This window comes from Bufo gargarizans, chromosome 6, assembly GCF_014858855.1.
Source record: "Bufo gargarizans isolate SCDJY-AF-19 chromosome 6, ASM1485885v1, whole genome shotgun sequence".
Lineage (NCBI taxonomy): Eukaryota > Metazoa > Chordata > Amphibia > Anura > Bufonidae > Bufo > Bufo gargarizans.
In genome coordinates, this window is record NC_058085.1 from 75,773,165 (window position 1) to 75,793,130 (window position 19,966).

The window sequence follows — 19,966 nt, forward strand, 5'->3', positions numbered from 1 at the left end:
TTTTCCCCAAAAAAATATTAGTTTTAGAGCAGGCATCCTCAAACTGCGGCCCTCCAGATGTTGTAAAACTATAACTCCCAGCATGCCCAGACAACCTACAGCCATCAGCAGGGCATGGTGGGAATTGTAGTTTTACAACATCTGGAGGGCCGCAGTTTTTAGGATGCCTGCTTAGTGTCTCCAAAGTCTGAGAGCCATACATATTGGGCATCGTCGCGTGCGTAAAAATCGTCGCTATAAAAATAACATTTGACCAAACGCCTCGAATGAACGGTGTTAAAAATATAAAACAAAAACGGTGCCAAAACACCCATTTTTGGGCAAAATTTCAATTTGAATCCCTTTTGCCGGTAATAAAGCAAGGGTTAACAGCCAAACAAAACTCAATATTTATGGCCCTGATTCTGTAGTTTGCAGAAACACCCCATATGTGGTCGTAAATGGCTATATAGCCGCACGGCAGGGCATAGAACGAAGGGAACTCCATACGGTTTCTGGAAGGCAGATTTTGATGGACAGTTTTTTTTTTTGACACCATGTCCCATTAGAAGCCCCCCCTGATGTAGCCTAGACTAGAAACTCCAAAAAAGTGACCCCATCTAAGAAACTACACCCCTCAAGGTATTCAAAAGTTACTTTACAAACTATGTTAACCCTTTAGGTGTTCCACAAAACTAAATAGCGAATGTAGAACATTTTTTAGAATTTAATTTTTTTGTTACATTGCCTCAAAAAAGAGTAATATAGAGCAACCAAAAATCATATTTACCCCTAAAATAGTCCCAAAACAACAACCACCTTATCCTGTAGTTTCCTAGATGGGGTCACTTTTATGGAGTTTCTACTCTAGGGGTGCATCAGGGGGCTTGAAAGGGTACATGGTGTAAATAAACCAGTCCAGCAAAATCTGCCTTCCAAAAACCATATGACGTTCCCCTCCTTCTATGTCCTGCCGTTTGGCCAAACAGTAGTTTACGACCACATATGGGGTGTTTCTGCAAACTACAGAATCAGGGCAACCCATTTTGAGTTTTGTTTGGCAGTTAACCCTTGTTTTACTCCTGGAAAAAATTGATTATATTGGAAAATTTTCCAAAAAATAGAAATTTCTAAATTGTTTCTCCATCTGCCATTAACTCTTGTGGAACACCTAAAGGGTTAACAAAGTTTGTAAACCCAGTTTTGAATACCTTGAGGGGTGTACTTTCTTAGATGGAGTCACTTTTTTGAAATTTCTATTCTAGGGGTGCAACAGGGGGCTTCAAATGGGACATGGTATAAACAAAACCAGTCCTGCAAAATCTGCCTTCCAAAACCCATATGGCGTTCCCCTCCTTCTATGTCCTCCCGTTTGGCCAAACAGTAGTTTACGACCACATATGGGGTGTTTCTGCAAACTACAGAATCAGGGCAACCCATTTTGAGTTTTGTTTGGCAGTTAACCCTTGTTTTACTCCTGGAAAAAATTGATTATATTGGAAAATTTTCCAAAAAATAGAAATTTCTAAATTGTTTCTCCATCTGCCATTAACTCTTGTGGAACACCTAAAGGGTTAACAAAGTTTGTAAACCCAGTTTTGAATACCTTGAGGGGTGTACTTTCTTAGATGGAGTCACTTTTTTGAAATTTCTATTCTAGGGGTGCAACAGGGGGCTTCAAATGGGACATGGTATAAACAAAACCAGTCCTGCAAAATCTGCCTTCCAAAACCCATATGGTGTTCCCCTCCTTCTATGTCCTGCCGTTTGGCCAAACAGTAGTTTACGACCACATATGGGGTGTTTCTGCAAACTACAGAATCAGGGCAACCCATTTTGAGTTTTGTTTGGCAGTTAACCCTTGTTTTACTCCTGGAAAAAATTGATTATATTGGAAAATTTTCCCAAAAATAGAAATTTCTAAATTGTTTCTCCATCTGCCATTAACTCTTGTGGAAGACCTAAAGGGTTAATAAAGTTTGAAAAAACAGTTTTGAATACCTTGAGGGGTGTAGTTTCTAGAATGGGGTCATTTTTGGAGGTTTCTATTATCTAAGCCTCACAATATGACTGCAAACCTGAACTGGTCCATAAAAAGTGGGATTTTGAAGATTTCTGAAAAATTTCAAAATTTGCTTCTAAACTTCTAAGCCTTGTAACATCCCCAAAAAATAAAATATCATTCCCAAAATGCTACACACATGAAGTAGACATATGGGGAATGTAAAGCCATCACAATTTTTGGGGGTATTACTATGTATTACAGAAGTAGAGAAACTGAAACTTTGAAATTTGCTAATTTTTCAAAAAAAATTGTAAAAATTTTATTTTTTTGTGCAAAAAAATTAACTTTTTTGACCCAATTTTAGCAGTGTCATGAAGTACAATATGTGACGAAAAAACAATCTCAGAACGGCCTGGGTAAGTCAAAGCGTTTTAAAGTTATGAGCACTTAAAGGGACACTGGTCAGATTTGCAAAAAATGGCCAAGTCCTTAAGGTGAAATAGGGCTGAGTCCTTAAGGGGTTAAAAAATGCCATTAATAACATTAAAGAAAGGAAAGGAAAAGCAGCGATTTTATCCCTGGACTTTGAAAAAGCCTTCGACCGTGTTTCACATTTTTATTTGTTCCAGGTCTTAAAGAAGATGGGTATACCGGAGGGCTTTTTACAATCTCTGAGAGCCTTTTATGATAACTGTACGAGTAAGATTTTAATTAATGGTTTTAAGACTCAGGACATACTTTTAAAATCAGGCGTGAAGCAGGGGTGTCCCTTATCCCCACTACTTTTTATTTGTGCGCTGGAGCCTCTTTTATGTGCCATAAGAAAAGATAAGCAAATACGAGGAGTCCCCCTGCCAGGTGGAGGGGGACAAGAGGCAAAAGTAGTGGGGTATATGGATGACGTGGCGATAATTTGTAGGGACACCCTGTCCATACAGAAAGCTTCCAAACAAGTAGAACATTTCTGTTGTTCGTCCGGTTTTAAGATAAATTTTAATAAAAGTAATGTTTTAAATATCGGTGATATGGTTTTAACAGATGTTCTTATCCCTGAGTCCGAGTCCGTACAGATTTTAGGAATCACCTTCAGTGAGTCAAACGATGGGCTCAAAAGCTGGGATGCGGTGACAGAGAAGGTGAACAAGAAGTTATGTATGTGGAACCTTAGGAAGTTAACGATGGAGGGAAAAGTTTTAATCACAAAAATGATTGTTTTACCAATTTTATTGTATTTAAGTATGGTTTTTCCTCCCACAGAACGTATTTTAAATAAAGTTTAAAAAAGCTTGTTTTAACTTTTTATGGGGGTCTAAAATGGAAAAATTAAGAAGAGAATTGGTAATACTTCCTAAGAGCAAAGGTGGAAAGGACTTTCCTGACATTAAGACGTTTCTTTTAATTAAGTATTTTAGCTTGTGTTTTAATACCCTTTGAATGCATGGTCTTATTTTATCCGTTATAATACAGGTTATTTTATGAGGAGGTATCAGTGGTTTGACACTGTTTTAAATTCCCCATATTCTTTTAACCTGCCCAAAGATTATAAAATTTTAGATAAAATAGTGACCTCTTTTAATTTAAGTGGAAAAAGGGTGCATGAGCTAAAAAATAGTAAAAATATTTTAAAAAACATAAATGATGGAAAATTGACAGCCCCGATTAAAAATTTTAATGACACACGATGTAAGCAGATATGGAAGGATGTGAGTATTAATTATCTTTTTAATCCACAGAAGGATCTGGCCTGGAGCTGTGTACACGAATGTCTTCCATGCCGGGCATTCCAGCACCGAAGAGGATTAACTGGCACTGCCGAATGTCCAAGAGGAGGCTGTAGGGAGGAGGAAGATATATATCATCTATTCTGGCATTGTTTTTTCGCGAAAAGAATCTGGACAAGGATACTCCCCCTACTGAAGAAAATATCTGGACTCAAAGTTTTAACAATGGACGGTGTTTTTTATGGTGGTCTGGAATGCCCACCCAGAATTAAAAAGACTATGGCATGGAAGATAGTAAACTGTGTGAAGACAGCTCTATGGTCAGCCAGAAATATTTTATGTTTTAAACATGATTTTAAGGATGATTTTAGATGAAATGTATAAGTATTATTTAATTAAGAAATAACGTGCTCCTTTTATGTGTCCTAAATGGTTTTTAAGGGAATGGGGTTCGGTCATTTTAATATATATAAAAACTCTTTTATATAACATGTCGTGATTAATGTTTTAATGTTATGATGAGTTTTTATTTCTGTAAAATTTGATTGATTTTAATAAAATATACCCCTTTGGGGTAGTCAACTTAAGAATTTTAACGAAAATAAATGTAAGCAGACCTGGAAAAATGTTAACGAAAACTATCTTTTTAACGCACAGAAGGACCTGGCCTGGAGCTGCGTATATGAGTGTCTTCCATGCCGGGCATTCCAGCACCGAAAAGGATTGGCAAGCACCGCGGAGTGTCCTAGGGGAGCATGCAGAGAGGAGGAGGACGTTTACCATTTACTTTGTTATTGTTATTTCGCATAAAAAATATGGAGAAAAATGTTTCCCCTTGATGAAGAAGATTACAGGACTGAAAGCATTATCTATGGACGGTGTTTTTTATGGGTGTCTGGAGTGCCCTTCAAGAATAAAAAAGACTATGGCATGGAAGATCACGAACTGCGTCAAAGTAGCTCTATGGTTGGCCCGGAACATTTTATGTTTTAAAAATGAAGTTATTACTGAAGAAAATGTTTTAAAGATGGTTTTAGATGGAATGTACAATTATTATTTATTCGACAAAAAAAGAACACCTTTTATGTGCCACAAGTGGTTTTTAAGGGAATGGGGGTCAGTCATATGATTTTATAAAACCTGCTTTTTAATAAGTTACATGTACAAATGGTTTTATAATATTTATGTGATGTAATGTTGCTGTGGTTTTAATAAACGATTTTTACCCCTCGATGGGTAAATATCAACTTAAAAAAAAAAATCTGTTCTTATCAGTTTAATATCTGATACGTCCCCTATCTGGGGACCATATATTAAATGGATTTTTCGAACAGGGAGATGGAAAAAGAGCTTGCTCTGTCCACTCCACGCATTGACCTGGTATTGCAGTACCTCCAAAACCGGTGCACCCTTTCTATTCCAGTATAAAAAAACAGAATGAAATTGAGTGATGGATTTCAAGGATCCTTCCAGCAAGCAAGTGGAAAGTTGCTGTGCCCTGCCTCAGGAGTCCTGCACTTCAGCTTCTCCTTCCTCTGTGAGTATTTTGCTGTGCTGCTTTCTGCATCCCTGCTGCTGCATCTAGCCTGTCAATCTCTTAATTGCATCACCTGAGTGTGGGTTTGTTCCAGCACCAAGCAACCCAGCCAGCCAGTCAGTCACCTCTCCTCACACCCCAAATCCAATTAAGATTGATGGCTTAATTGTTGTGTTAATTGGCTTATCACCTGAATGAAGTCTTTGGATATCACCTGAATGCAGTTTTTGGACCTCCACTCCGTGCACCTCTGTTTTGATTCGGGCCTGTTGTGCACACCTGGGCAGTCTGCTGAGTTGTTCCTTTGAATTGACCCTTTTGTAGCAAAGTGGCTTGATGTAACCAATTTTGTTTTCCTAGTGCTTTATTCAATAAGTAAAGTTTGTTTGCCTGTGTCTCCCTCTTGTGGATCTTTTAAACTTTATGACTTGTAGGCTAAAATGTAGTCCAGCACTTACTATGTATCAGCAACAGCTGGACCTACCTTGTCTGGCCAATGGACGGAACACTGCACGTGTCACAAGAGGCCTGTCAGGTCAGAGGTCAAGTAAGGTCAGGTCACTGGATGACATCACAAGGGCCCTGACGGAACACTCAACAATGGGGCCGTGACATTACAATCAACAATGCATAGATACCCTTCTTTTTTTTTCTCTCTCTCTCACTACTCTCCATTGACTTCTTATCGGTCATTCTGCTTGGTGCGCTTTGGCACCAGGAATTTTGTGCGAAGAAAAGGCGTGACCAAAAGTGAAGGGTGGAGCTATGCAGATATGAAAAACACGAAGTATAGCATGCTGTTGATTTCAGAGCGTAGGATGCACGTTTTCCCTGGTTTGTGAGAGAAAGAAGCCTCCCGGACTGTCTCTGCAGCTGGGGCCTGTATAGGCTATCGCCATCACAAGTGTTCTGCATTGGGGACCGTCGGCCTGTAGGGCGAACCGTTTTCTGGTTATCGCTTCTCGGCCTTTTGGCTAAGATCAAGTGTAGTACTGTGAGGTGCTGCACTTGTTTCTGCGTCAGAAGGTAGGACCCGGGTACCCTCTCTCTCGGCCTGGGGGGATCGTCCTAGGTTTATAGCCTGGACTTCACCCCCCTGCTGCTATTGGGAGAGAGGCTTAGTCCCGGGGACGTCGAGTTGCGATCCCCCGAACCTCTAAGTCCCAGGACTTGCAGGGGAGCACTTATATTTTTTGTCCTTAGAGACAAGCGCCAAGGTTACATCTATGGCAGACGACCCGGGAGGAGGAGGAGTTGAAGGAGAGACCGGAGGAGGAGGAGCCGGAGGAGACAAATTTATCGTGATGGAGAGAAAGAAGAAAGGCGGAAAAAGTGGAAAAGACCCAAGGAGAAGTTGCAAGGATGAAGGAACCCCAAGAAAAGATGATGCCAAATATGACGAGACCCGTGGAGGAACAGAAAAATTGCGAGAGAATGTGACGAGACAAGAAGAGGAAGATTATGATAAGCACCAGATCCCGGATTATGCCAAGATTAAAGATACCGTGAGACTATATGTGACAGAGAGGAAAAAAGCTTGATTATTTAGTAGATAAAGTCCTGTATGGCGTGTTTGGAGTGCAAAGGCACGAAATTTTGGCCATACAGGACTATGCAAAAAGACGGGTCTATGATGTCACTTTTACTCAAAACGGTATTTTTAAAAGCTTTTTAAGCAAGATTCCACAAAGTTTAAATGATGCGAGGGTACAGGGCCTTAAGATCTATGAGCATAAAATTGATTAATCTCTTACAGTTGTTATAAAAATGTATTCTCCATTTGCAAGTCTTAATGTCATTGCTGCATTTTTAAACACCTATTTTAATAAAATCATTTCAGTAAGGAAGATTTTTAATACTGCCGGGATCTGGACTTCAAAGTGGTGTTTTAAAGTCATCTGTAACCGTGATTCCAAGCATCCTGGAGGCTTCATTCTACCCCCTGCACGTTTTAAATTGGGAGACTTGGTAGGTGATATGTTTTTTTCAAATATGCCACCATTCTGCAGGTATTGTAATAGTACGGACATTACGCAGAGAGATGCATGAGCACATGTAAAAACTGCTGCAGCACTCAACATGACACCAAAGAGTGCGCCGCAGGTAAAAAATGTTACGCTTGCACTAAAATGGGGCATCTCTCTCGTGATTGTCCTTTTAAAAATATGTCCGAGGCACAGCCGAAGCAGCAGAGGCAGCCAGAAGAACAGGCGGAACAGATGGAACCAGAAGGGAGAGAACAAGCCAAACCGCAACCCCAAGGAGAGGAGCTAGAGCGAATGGACACCATGAGCAGACCCCCCCAGAGGATCCAGGTGGAGCCGCGGCGTCCAAAAAGAGGAGGGACTTTTCATCGGTGGTGAAAGGCCAAAGGGAGATGCCAACTGGGGGACCAGTGGCGGATCCTGGAGTTAGCCAACCAGGTCCCTCCTTTCACCTAAGTGGTGACACTGAGGGCACAGTACACACTGTTGGGACAGGGGGGTCTGCTGAGCGATGGTAGCTCCTCTCCTGCAGAATCCTTGCATACAGTAACATCTGGGGCACTAGGTGGCGAAGAAAGCGGAGGAGAATTCTCTGGCCCTGCTGATGCTGTCTGAAGCTGTGCTGAGGTAAGACAATAAACTCCCTTTTTAATCTTTTATTATGGCTATTTTAAAAGGCATTTCCCTGAACACCAGAAGCGTGCATTCCAGAGCCAGAAGAATTGCACTTTTTAATTATCTATCTATTTTATCTGCTTCGGTGTTCTTCTTACAGGAGTGCTGCATCCCCCACAGTCAGAATTATAAAAAATATCAAAATGACTGGAAACTCGGACCATCTGTTTGGTCCGGGTCAAATAAAAATAAATCCGGGGGTGTAGCCATTTTTTTTAAGGGAAATGTTTTAATAGACCATATTAATGAGATTTTACAGGGGAGGATTTTATTAGTTAAAGCTTTTATTGATGGTTTTAGATGGCAGTTTTAAAATTTTTATGGTTTTACTGATAAAAAGGAAAGAGCAGAAATGCTAGAAATTTTATCCCTTTTTATTAATGATTCCGAGCCATTGATTTTAGCAGGAGATTTTAATTGTATTTTAAGAGGTAAACGCCGGCTCTCTAGCGCAGTGAGCAGGAACTATGACAGATCCTCCTCTCTGCTTAAAAATATTGTACATGAGTGTCTTCCATGCCGGGCATTCCAGCACCGAAGAGGATTGACAAGCACCGCGGAGTGTCCTAGGGGAGCATGCAGAGAGGAGGAGGACATTTACCATTTATTTTGGTATTGTTATTTTGCGCAGAAAATTTGGAAAAAAATGTTCCCCTTGATGAAGAAGATCACAGGACTGAAAGCATTATCTATGGACGGTGCCCTTCAAGAATAAAAAGGACTATGGCATGGAAGATCACGAATTGCATCAAAGTAGCTCTATGGTCGGCCCGGAACATTTTATGTTTTAAAAATGATGTTATTACTGAGGAAATTGTTTTAAAGATGGTTTTAGATGAAATGTACAATTATTATTTATTTGACAAAAAATGAACACCTTTTATGTGCCACAAGTGTTTTTTAAGGGAATGGGGGTCAGTCATATGATTTTATAAAACCTTGCTTTTTAATAAGTCTCATGTAAAAATGGTTTTATAATATTTATGTAATGTAATATTGTTATGGTTTTAATAAACGATTTTTACCCCTCGATGGGTAAATATCAACTTAAAAATCTGTTCTTATCAGTTTAATATCTGATACGGGGACCATATATTAAATGGATTTTTCGAACAGGGAGATGGAAAAAGAGCTTGCTCTGTCCACTCCACGCATTGACCTGGTATTGCAGTACCTCCAGGACCGGTGCACCCTTTCTATTCCAGTATGAAAAAACAGGAGTCCTGCACTTCAGCTTCTCCCCTTCCTCTGTGAGGGTTTTGCTGTGCTGCTTTCTGCATCCCTGGTGCTGCAGCATCTAGCCTGTCAATCTCCTAATTGCATCACCTGTGTGTGGGTTTGTTCCAGCACCAAGCAACCCAGCCAGTCAGTCACCTCTCCTCACAGCCCAAATCCAATTAAGATTGATGGCTTAATTGTTGTGTTAATTGGCTTATCACCTGAATGAAGTGTTAGGATATCACCTGAATGCAGTTTTTGGACCTCCCTCCACTCTGTGCACCTCTGTTTTGATTTGGGCCTGTTGTGCACACCTGGGCAGTCTGCTGAGTTGTTCCTTTGAATTGACCCTTTTGTAGCAAGTTTGCTTGATGTAACCAATTTTGTTTTCCTAGTTCTTTATTAAATAAGTAAAGTTTGTTTGCCTGTGTCTCCCTCTTGTGGATCTATTAAACTGGATGACTTGTAGGCTAAAATGTAGTTCAGCACTTCCTATGTATCAGCAACAGCTGGACCTACCTTGTCTGGCCAATGGACGGAACACTGCACGTGTCACAAGAGGCCTGTCAGGTCAGAGGTCAAGTAAGGTCAGGTCACTGGATGACATCACAAGGGCTCTGACGGAACACTCAACAATGCAAAGATACCTTTTTTTTTTTCTCTCACTACTCTCTATTGACTTCTTATCGGTCATTCTGCTAGGCACGCTTTGGCACCAGGAATTTCGTGCGAAGAAAAGGCGTGACCAAAAGTGGTGGGTGGAGCTATGCAGATACGAAAAACACGAAGTGGAGCATGCTGTTGATTTCAGAGCGTAGGACGCACGTTTTCCCTGGTTTGTGAGAGAAAGAAGCCTCCCGGGCTGTCTCTGCAGCTGGGGCCTGTATAGGCTATCGCCATCATAAGTGTTCTACATTGGGGACCGTCGGCCTGTAGGGCGAACCCTTTTCTGGTTATCGCTTCTCGGCCTTTTGGCTAAGATCAAGTGTAGTACTGTGAGGTGCTGCACTTGTTTCTGTGTCAAGAGGTAGCTCTCGGGTACCCTCTCTCTCGGCCTGGGGGGATCGTCCTAGGTTTATTGCCTGGACTTCACCTCCCTGCTGCTATTGGGAGAGAGGCTTAGTCCCGGGGGTGTCGAGTTGCGATCCCCCGTTACCTCCAGGAGTCTACGGACAACTGGGGGAGCATTTGTTTCTTTTGCCTATAGAAAAAAAGACGCCAAATACCACCATGGCAGACGATTCAGGAGGAGGAGGACGTGGAGGAGGAGGAGGACGTGGAGGAGGAGGAGGACGTGGAGGAGGACGAGGACGTGGAGGAGGACGAGGACGAGGAGGAGGACGTGGACGAGGAGGAGGACGTGGACGAGGAGGAGGAGGACGAGGAGGAGGACGTGGACGAGGAGGAGGAGGACGTGGAGGAGGAGGAGGAGGAGGAGGACGTGGACGAGGAGGAGGAGGACGTGGAGGAGGAGGAGGACGTGGACGAGGAGGAGGAGGACGTGGAGGAGGAGGAGGACGTGGAGGAGGAGGAGGACGTGGAGGAGGAGGAGGACGTGGAGGAGGACGTGGAGGAGGAGGAGGAGGATGTGGAGGAGGAGGAGGAGGACGTGGAGGACGAGGAGGAGGAGGAGGACGAGGACGTGGAGAAGGAACTGGAGTTTGACCATCACCCAGAGGAGACGAATTTAGAACAGAAGGAGACGGCAGAGGAGAAACCAGAGGAGGAGCAGAGGAACTCAAAGAAAATATACCTAGAGAAGAAGAAAATCAAGTGCCAGATTATGCGAGAGTGAAGAATACTGTGCGTTTTTTCGTCACAGAAAGAAAGAAGGAAGAGTACAACCTTGAGTAGCTAATAAGCAAAGTTTTAATCTGTGTATTTGGGGTTCAAAAACAGGAAATTTTAGCAATACAAGATTATCCCAGACGACGAGTGTACGATATTACACTGTATTCAATTAAAGATGCCAGAGTAGACGGGTTAAAAATTTACGTACACGAGATGGAGGAATATAAAACCATAGTAATTAAAATGTATAACCCCTTTGTGGAAGAAAAGATCGTTACCAATTTTTTAGCGGGTTATTTTAAAAAGGTTTTATCAGTAAGTAAAATTAAAAATAGTGCTGGGATATGGACCTCAAAATGGCTATATAAGGTTGTCTGTTACCGTGATCCCAAAGTTTATGGTGGTTTTAGGCTTCCCCCAGCCCGCTTTAAGCTGGGGGACACCGTGGGAGATATGTTCTTTTCCAACATACCACCATACTGTAGGCGATGTACCCAATATGGGCATAATACTGATGAATGTGAGTCCAGGTGTAAGAATTGTGGGAGTAGACAACATGACGTTAGAGAGTGCACAGCAGGAGCAAAGTGTCACGCTTGTCATCAATTCGGTCACATTCTTCGTAATTGTCCCCACAGGTTTTATGCAAAGCCCGGAGCACAGCCAGGACCATCGAAGCAGCCAGAGGAGCAAGCTGAACCCCAGATGGAGTCCCAAGGAGAGGAACAAAGCGCGGATGAAATGGATACCAGCAGACCCCCCCAACCAGGTGATCCGAGGGAACAAAGAAGGAAGAAGAACAAGCGGAAGTCCAGTGATCAACGGACGGACAAGCCCCCTTCAGAGATGGAGAGGGGCCAGCCGAATGATGTTGATCCGCCTGGCCCGCACTCGGTCCCTGGTCAGCCGGCAAGCTCGTCGGAAGATCCAGGTGGAGCTGTGGATTCTAAAAAACGGCGAAGCTTTGCGGAGGTGACAAAATCGGGTCCGGAGAAAAGACCAGCTGGGGGACCAGCGGTCGACCCTCCGGGCCCACAACAAAGTCTTCCTCCTCTTGCAAAAGAGGAGGAGGAGCAGACCGTCACCGAGCAGAGCGAGGTACCAGAGACCATCTTAGAAGAAGCCCCTGCCCCGGAAAGGGAAGGGGTATGATGAAGCAGCTCCGATACCTGCACGGGACCCCGAGGGTCCACCATGGGATACGAGCTATGCCGGCTTCTTAGTTGAAGAGGGGGGTCAGCTCAGCGAAGGCGGTTTCTCTCCTAGGAGCACAGTTTCGGGACTCCTCGGGGAAATGAGTGATACGAGTGAAAGCGAGCCCTCTGGCAATAGTGATATGGTCTGAAGCTGTGCCCGGGTAAGTAGACGATAATTTTATTCTTTTTATTCTCTTACCATGGCTTCTTTTAATGGCATTTCCCTTAATACTAGAAGTGTGCATTCCAGGACGAGAAGACTGGCCCTTTTTAACTATCTTTCAGTTTTCACGGCCACTGTCATTTTCCTGCAGGAATGCTGCGTACCACACAGACAAGACTTCAGAAAATATAAAAATGATTGGAAGCAAGGGCCGTCTGTGTGGTCCGGCTCCAATGAATCTAAGTCTGCAGGAGTGGCCATTTTATTTAAGGGCAATGTTTTTATTGATCAAGTAAATGAGATTTTACCAGGGAGAATTTTATTGGTTAAGGCTTTTATTGACGGTATTAAATGGCAGTTTTTACATTTTTATGGGTCTACGGATAAAAACTAAAGGGCAAAAATGTTAGAAATTTTATCCCTTTTTATTAATGATTCTGACCCTTTGATTTTAGCAGGAGATTTTAATTGTATTTTACGAGGGGAGCGCCGGTTCTCAAGCTCGGTAAGTCGAAATTTTGATAAAACCTCCTCGATTTTAAAGAACTTAATTTTAGATTTTAGACTTACCGATGTTTTTAAAAAATGCAATAGTAATTTATCAGAAGAGGCCGGCGCTACCTGGAGCAATATTAATTGTAAATCAAGAATCGATTTTATCTTCTGTTCTTATCAAATACTGCCTTTTAGTTGTGAGCTTTTATCAAATATTTTCTCTGACCATAAATTATTTTTTTTTAAGGTACAGTATGGTGGTAAGAATAAAAAGAAAGTAAGTTGGAAATTAAATATCTCCCTTTTAAAGGATCCGAAGGTTTTATCCGATTTTATTGCATTTTACAAGCGCTGCAAACGGGTAAGAGACCCCCAAATACCGATAACTTTATGGTGGGAGAAAATGAAGAAGAAGATTAAAACCTTTTTTATAAGAGTGGGAAGAGAGAAAGCCCAAGAAAAACGAGACTTTTATGAAAAATGAAATACCTGTTTGCAGACGCAATACAAGCTCCGAGATCTGGGTATAGGCGTTACTAAGGAAATAGAAGAGAGTAAGAAAGAAATAGCACAGTGCCTGGAACAGAAAGGCAAAGAAATCATTTTCCGTTCAAAACTAAAACATCTAGAGGAGAATGAGACCTGTTCCAGGTACTTTTTAAAAAAGATTCAAGAAAAACGCACCCAGATCGAGGAGCTTGAAGGTGAGAGTAATATTAAAGATATTTTATGTAAAGTGCATGAGTTTTATTCAGATCTATTTAATGAGAAAAAAGTTGACAAGTTTTTTATGAAACGCTCAATGAAGGTGATAGAAAGTGTTTTAGATGATGAATCGCAAATGTTTTTCTTACAGGATATCACAGAGTTTTAGAGACTATTAAGAGTTTTAAAAAAGAAAAAGTTCCTGGGCCGGACGGTATACCCATAGAGTTTTATGTTACTTTTTATGGTATTTTAAGAGAAGATTTGTTTTACCTTTTTAAAGAGGTTTTTTAGATCCAAGACTCTCCCGGGTTCCTGGAAGAAAGGTGAAGTGTCTCTACTCTACAAAAAAGGAGATAAGACAGACGTAAGAAATTGGAGACCAATTACACTTTTAAATTGTGATTATAAAATTATGGCGAAAATATGTGCAAACAGAATGAAGAAGGTGGTCCACAAAATAATTCATCACAACCAGGTCTTTGGGATACCCGGGAGAAGTATTTGGGAGAATTTGAACCTTTTAAAAGATGTGATTAATAATACTAAAGACAGGAAGGAGAAAGTGGCAATTTTATCTTTAGACTTTGAAAAAGCGTTTGATCGTGTGTCACACTTTTATCTTTTTCAGGTTTTAAAGAAAATGGGTATACCGGACGGTTTTTTACAATCGTTAAAAGCATTTTATGATGGCTGCACAAGTAAGATTTTAGTGAATGGTTTTAAGACTGGGGATGTCCTTTTAAAATCTGGAGTGAAACAGGGGTGTCCCTTGTCCCCACTACTTTTTATTTGTGCCTTAGAGCCTCTTTTATGTGCGATAAGAAAGGACAAACAGATACGTGGAGTCCCCCTGCCAAGCAGGGGGGAAATAGAGGCTAAAGTAGTGTGGTACATGGACGATGTGGCGGTGATCAGTAGGGACACCCCGTCGATTCAAAAAACATCCAAACAAATTGAACATTTCTGCTCCTCCTCTGGTTTTAAAATTAATTTTAATAAAAGTAGTATTTTAAACATTGGAGAAATGGTTTTAGAGGACATCCCCATCGCTGAAGCAGAGTCTGTGCAGATTTTAGGAATCACCTTCAGTGAGTCAAATGATGGTCTTAAGAGCTGGGACACGGTAACAGAAAAAATAGGTAAGAAAATAAGTATGTGGGGTCTGAGAAGTTTAACGATGGAAGGGAAAATTTTAGTTTTAAAAATGATAATCTTACCAATTTAATTATATTTAAGCATGGTTTTTCCACCCTCCAAACGCCTTTTAAAAAATATTAATAAAGTGTGTTTTAATTTTTTATGGGGATCAAGAATGGAGAAACTTCAAAGAGAATTGGTAACGCTTCCCAAATACAAAGGTGGTAAGGACTTCACAGATATAAAAGAGTTCCTTTTAATTAAATATTTTAGTTTGTGTTTTAATACCCTTTTTAAAGATAATTATTGGTCCTATTTTATGCGGTACAATACAGGTTATTTTATGAGGCGGAATCAATGGTTTAAAACAGTTTTAAATTCTCCTTATGCTTTTAACCTACCTAATTATTATAAAATTTTAGAGGAAATAGTGACCAATTTTAATCTAAAAGGAAAAAGGGTGGAAGATTTAAAAAATAGTAAAATTATTTTAAAAGAGTTAAAAGATGGCGGCCCCTATAAAGAATTTTAGTGATGCAAAATGCAAACAGATTTGGAAGGATGTCGATATTAACTATATTTTTAACCCACAGAAAGACCTGGCCTGGAGCTGCATGCACGAGTGTCTTCCATGCTGGGCATTCCAGCACCGCGGAGTGTCCACAAGGAGGTTGCTGAGAAGAGGAGGATGTCTACCATATATTCTGGCACTGTTATTTTGCGAAAAAAATTTGGACAAAGATATTCCCGCTTTTAAAGAAAATTACGGACTGAGAGTTTTAACAATGGACGGTGTATTTTATGGAGGTCTGGAATGCCCATCAAGAATAAAGAGGACTATGGCATGGAAGATCACTAATTGTGTCAAAGCAGCTCTGTGGTCAGCCAGAAATATTTTATGCTTTAAACATGATTTTATTTCTGAAGAGGAGGTTTTAAAATAGATTTTATCAGAAATGTATAAATATTATTTAATTGACAAGAAAAATTCGCCTTTTATGTGTCACAAATGGTTTTTATAAGAATGGGGGTCTAAAATTTAATCCTATTTAAATCAATTTCATATATGTATTTATGTAAATTGATTTTATGACTATGATGCATCTTATCTATGTAAATGTTGATTTTTTAATAAATTTACCCCTTTGGGGTAATAAACTTAAAAAAATCTGTTCTTATCAGTTTAATATCTGATACGTCCCCTATCTGGGGACCATATATTAAATGGATTTTTCGAACAGGGAGATGGAAAAAGAGCTTGTTCTGTCCACTCCACGCATTGACCTGGTATTGCAGTACCTCCAGGACCGGTGCACCCTTTCTATTCTAGTATGAAAAAACAGAATGAAATTGAGAGATGGATTGTAAGCATCCTGCCAGCAAGCAAGTTTGAAGTTGCTGTGTCCTGCTTCAGGAGTCTGCACTTCAGCTTCTCCCCTGTGAGGTTTGTGCTGTGCTGCTTTCTGCATACCTGCATCTAGCCTGTCAATCTCCTAATTGCATCAGCTGTGTGTGGGTTTGTTCCAGCACCAAGCAAGCCAGCCAGCCAGTCACCTCTCCAAACACCCCAAATCCAATTAAGATTGATGGCTTAATTGTTAGGTTAATTGGCTTATCACCTGAATGAATTGTTTTGATATCACCGGACTGCATTGTTTGGACCTCCACTCCACGCACCTACCTCCACTCCACGCACCATGGCTTTGATTTGGGCCTGTTGTGCACACCTGTGCAGGCTGCTGACTTGTTCCTGTGAATTGCCCCTTTTGTAGCAAGTTGGCTGGATGTAACCAATTTAGCTTTTGTAGTGCTTTAGTAAAAAAGTAAAATTTGTTTGCCTGTATCTCCCTCTTGTGGATCTTGTAAACTAGATGGATGACTTGGAGGCTAAAAAGTAGTCCAGCACTTACTATGTATCAGCAATAGCTGGACCTGCCTTGTCTGGCCAATAGACGGAACACTGCAGGTGTCACAAGAGGCTTGTAAGGTCAGAGGTAAAGTAAGGTCAGGCCAGTGGATGACATCACAAGGGCCCTGATGGAACACTCAACAATGGGGCCGTGACATCACAATCAACAATGCCTACATCTCATTTTTTTTTCTTCTCAGTACTCTCCATTCACTCCTTATCAGTCTTTCTGCTTGGCGTGCTTTGGCATCAGGAATTGCGTGCGAAGAAAAGGCGTTACCAACAGTGGTGGGCGGAGCTATGCAGATACAAAAAACACGAAGTGGAGCATGCTGGTGATTTCTGAGCGTAGGACGCACGTTTTCCCTGGTTTGTGAGAGAAAGAAGCCTCCTGGACTGTGGCTGTGTGTGGCCTGTAGGCTTTTGCCTTGAGAAGTGCTCTGCGTTGGCGAACGGCAGCCCCGTCGTCGAGGCCGTGCGGGTATCCCTTCTCGGCCTTTTGGCTAAGATCAAGTGTAGATCTAGCTGAGGGGCCATGGATCCAGAATTACCCTTTTAAGGGGACACCTGGGAGCCAGCTGAAGACGATCCATCTGCACCATGGGTGTGACTATTGACTTTGCCAGGGCCGATGAATATCGGGTCCGCAACGCCTTTGCCATTTACATGGATGAAGAAAAGAAATCAAAGTTTACTGATGAGTACTTAGTTAAGGAGGTCTTATTCAAGACGCTGCACGTGCAGAAGACAGACATCTTATGCCTCCAAGATCAGATTGGTGGACGCCGTACTATTGCTGCCTGCCAGAATTTATATTTATTCCTGGAGGCGAATCGGAATAATACAGAATTGGACGGACTCACTTTCACCGTGCTATACAACCGGGATGTCCACCTAACAGTTTTCATGTACAATCCTTATGTGGATATCGACGACATCTATCTGTTCCTGACAAAGTTTTGCGAAAAAGTTGTCTATTCGCATAAGGTCGTGGGCAGTCAAGGACTGTGGACTGGGAAGCACAAGTTTTTTGTCCGTTTTCGCCTGGACCCGACGGCGTGCGACATCCGCCGCAGACCTTCACCTTGGGAAAGGACAGAGGGCTAATTTTATTCCAAGATGCACCTAGCTACTGCAGGCGGTGTAAAATTAACGGACATATACAGGGGAATTGCACGCAGGAGGACCGTGTGTGTCAGAAATGCCAAAAATCTGGACATGTGGCAAGAGTTTGCCCTAATCAGCTTGTGTGCAACCTGTGTGATAAGGAAGGACATGCCTTTAACAACTGCCCTGTCGGAGGATACAGAGCGCGGTCTTATGCAGAGGCTGCCAGGTCCAGACCAGAAGAACCGGCTCAGAGGACTGCCAGTGCGACCCAGAGTGAGGGAGAAGACCGGATCCATATCCCCAGACCAGTACAGCAGGACGCCACCCAGCAGAGCCCAGCAGTGAGCCTGAGGTCGGAGGCACAGAGGATCGTATCTGCAGGGGTCTGTACACCACCAAATCTGCCCCAAAACGATCCCTCCGTGCTGCCTCAGCATGAACGGAAGACAGCACCGTCTTTTGGACTTTGTTCATAACCAGAATCCGGACATTGCATGTTTGCAGGAATGTGGTATTGGTGCACCTGTTTCCGCAGGGGAATGGCCATACGGTGATGCAGTATGGTCAGGCTCAAGCGAAAATAAAAATGATGGGGTGGGTATTTTGTTGGGGAATAAAAACTACGTGTTTGATAGTTATACTGTGGTTGAGCCGGGTCGCTGTGTTATAGCAGTTATTAAACATAGGGGATGGCGATTCCGTATTGTCAATATGTACTGTCCTGCAGTTAGGAAAGACAGGATGGCTTTGCTTGATAAAATTCTGTTTTATTTAGTTGGTAGGTTGCCCACGTTATTATTGGGGGATTTTAATTGTACTATTGAGGGTGGGAAAGTTGATGGCACTGGCCAAAAATTGAAAAAGATCATATTGGATTTTTCTTTGTCTGATGCGGGGAGGGTGATGGGGAATCCGCCGCCATCCACATTTAAATCTGACAAGGGTGGAATTCAGTCCAGAATTGATTATATTCTTATGTCCAAGAATTTGAAATGCACACAAATGTCACAATGTGAAGTTATCTTCTCGGACCATGTGTGTTTGACTGCGAGGGTGGAAAGTGATGTGGAATGTATGTATGGCAGGGGTGTGTGGAAGATGAATATGAGATTGTTAGATGAGGAGAGAGTGACAAAGGATTTCATGTGTCAGTATGCTAAGTGGCAGGAGCGAAAGGGTGAGTTTGAGGATATACTTGGATGGTGGGAATGGGTGAAATCGCGTTTTAAATTATTTTTCAAAAAGTGGAGTTTTAGGAGGGCAAGGGAGAAAAAGCGCCAGTTGAAGTCGCTTCATCAGCGTTTGGACTGGTTGTGGCGTTTAAGGGATATGGGGGTGGATGTGACGGAGATGCTGGAAGACGCCAGACGGGAGAGGGACTCTGAAATTGACAAAAGAGGGAAGGAAATAATCTTCCGCTCTAAAATTGATATTCTAGATAAGGATGAGAAATGTTATAGATTTTTCTTTAAAAAAACATGTAGTAAGACTGGGGATATGGATGAATTGCTTAATTGTGAGGGTGATTGTGTTAAGGGAAAGGACATGATTGGAGTTGCTGAACAGTTTTATAGGGCTTTGTATGCGACAAAATGGGTAGATGAATCTCTGAGAGCTGATGTGATGAATGCTTTGGATGCGAAGTTAGGAACGGCTGATCAGGATGTTTTGTGTGAGGGTTTTACCGCGGATGAGATTAGGTATGTGGTGCATGCTGGTAAGGATGGTTTGCCTGTGGAATTTTAAGTGAAAATGTGGGATGTGATTGGTAAGGATTTTTGTGCGGTATGTAAATTTATGTGGGAGAATGGTGTGATTGGTGCGTCAATGAGAGAAGGTGTGGTTGTGCTTATTTATAAGAAGAAAGGTGATCGTAACAAGCTGGAAAATTGGCGTCCAATTACGTTGTTGAATGTTGATTACAAAGTGTATAGTAAGTTGTTGGCGAATAGAATGCGACGAGTGGTTGGTGTTGTGGTGGATGAGGATCAAGTGTGTGCAGTGCCTGAGAGACGGATGAGTGAAAACTTGTTTTTGTTGAGAGATTTAATTGGTGACTGTATGGTGAGGAAGCAGAAGTGTATGTTGTTGGCTTTGGATTTTGAGAAAGCGTATGATAGAGTGGCTCATGTTTTTATGTTTGGGGTTCTTGAGGCAATGGGTTTTCCTCAGAAGTTTGTGGATGCGGTTAAAAGTTTGTATGAAAATGTTTCAAGTGTGATTTTGGTGAATGGTTTTGTGAGTGGAAAGGTGCAGGTTGGCAGTGGTGTGAGGCAGGGGTGTCCGCTGTCCCCTGTTTTGTTAATTTGTGTGATTGAGGTGCTGTTGTGTTTGTTG

General features: G+C 41.9%; 3 non-coding genes across 3 annotated transcripts; all 3 read left to right on the forward strand.

Annotated features, from left to right (window-relative positions):
• Nucleotides 1-4,919: 4,919 nt before the first annotated feature.
• LOC122942760 lies at nucleotides 4,920-5,119 on the forward strand. The gene has a single exon (XR_006390696.1). It is a non-coding gene; the product is annotated as a U2 spliceosomal RNA (small nuclear RNA).
• A 3,796-nt stretch (nucleotides 5,120-8,915) lies between these two features.
• Nucleotides 8,916-9,098, forward strand: LOC122942768. Its single transcript, XR_006390700.1, has one exon. It is a non-coding gene; the product is annotated as a U2 spliceosomal RNA (small nuclear RNA).
• A 6,643-nt stretch (nucleotides 9,099-15,741) lies between these two features.
• LOC122942968 lies at nucleotides 15,742-15,931 on the forward strand. Its single transcript, XR_006390802.1, has one exon. It is a non-coding gene; the product is annotated as a U2 spliceosomal RNA (small nuclear RNA).
• The last annotated feature ends 4,035 nt before the right edge of the window (nucleotides 15,932-19,966 follow it).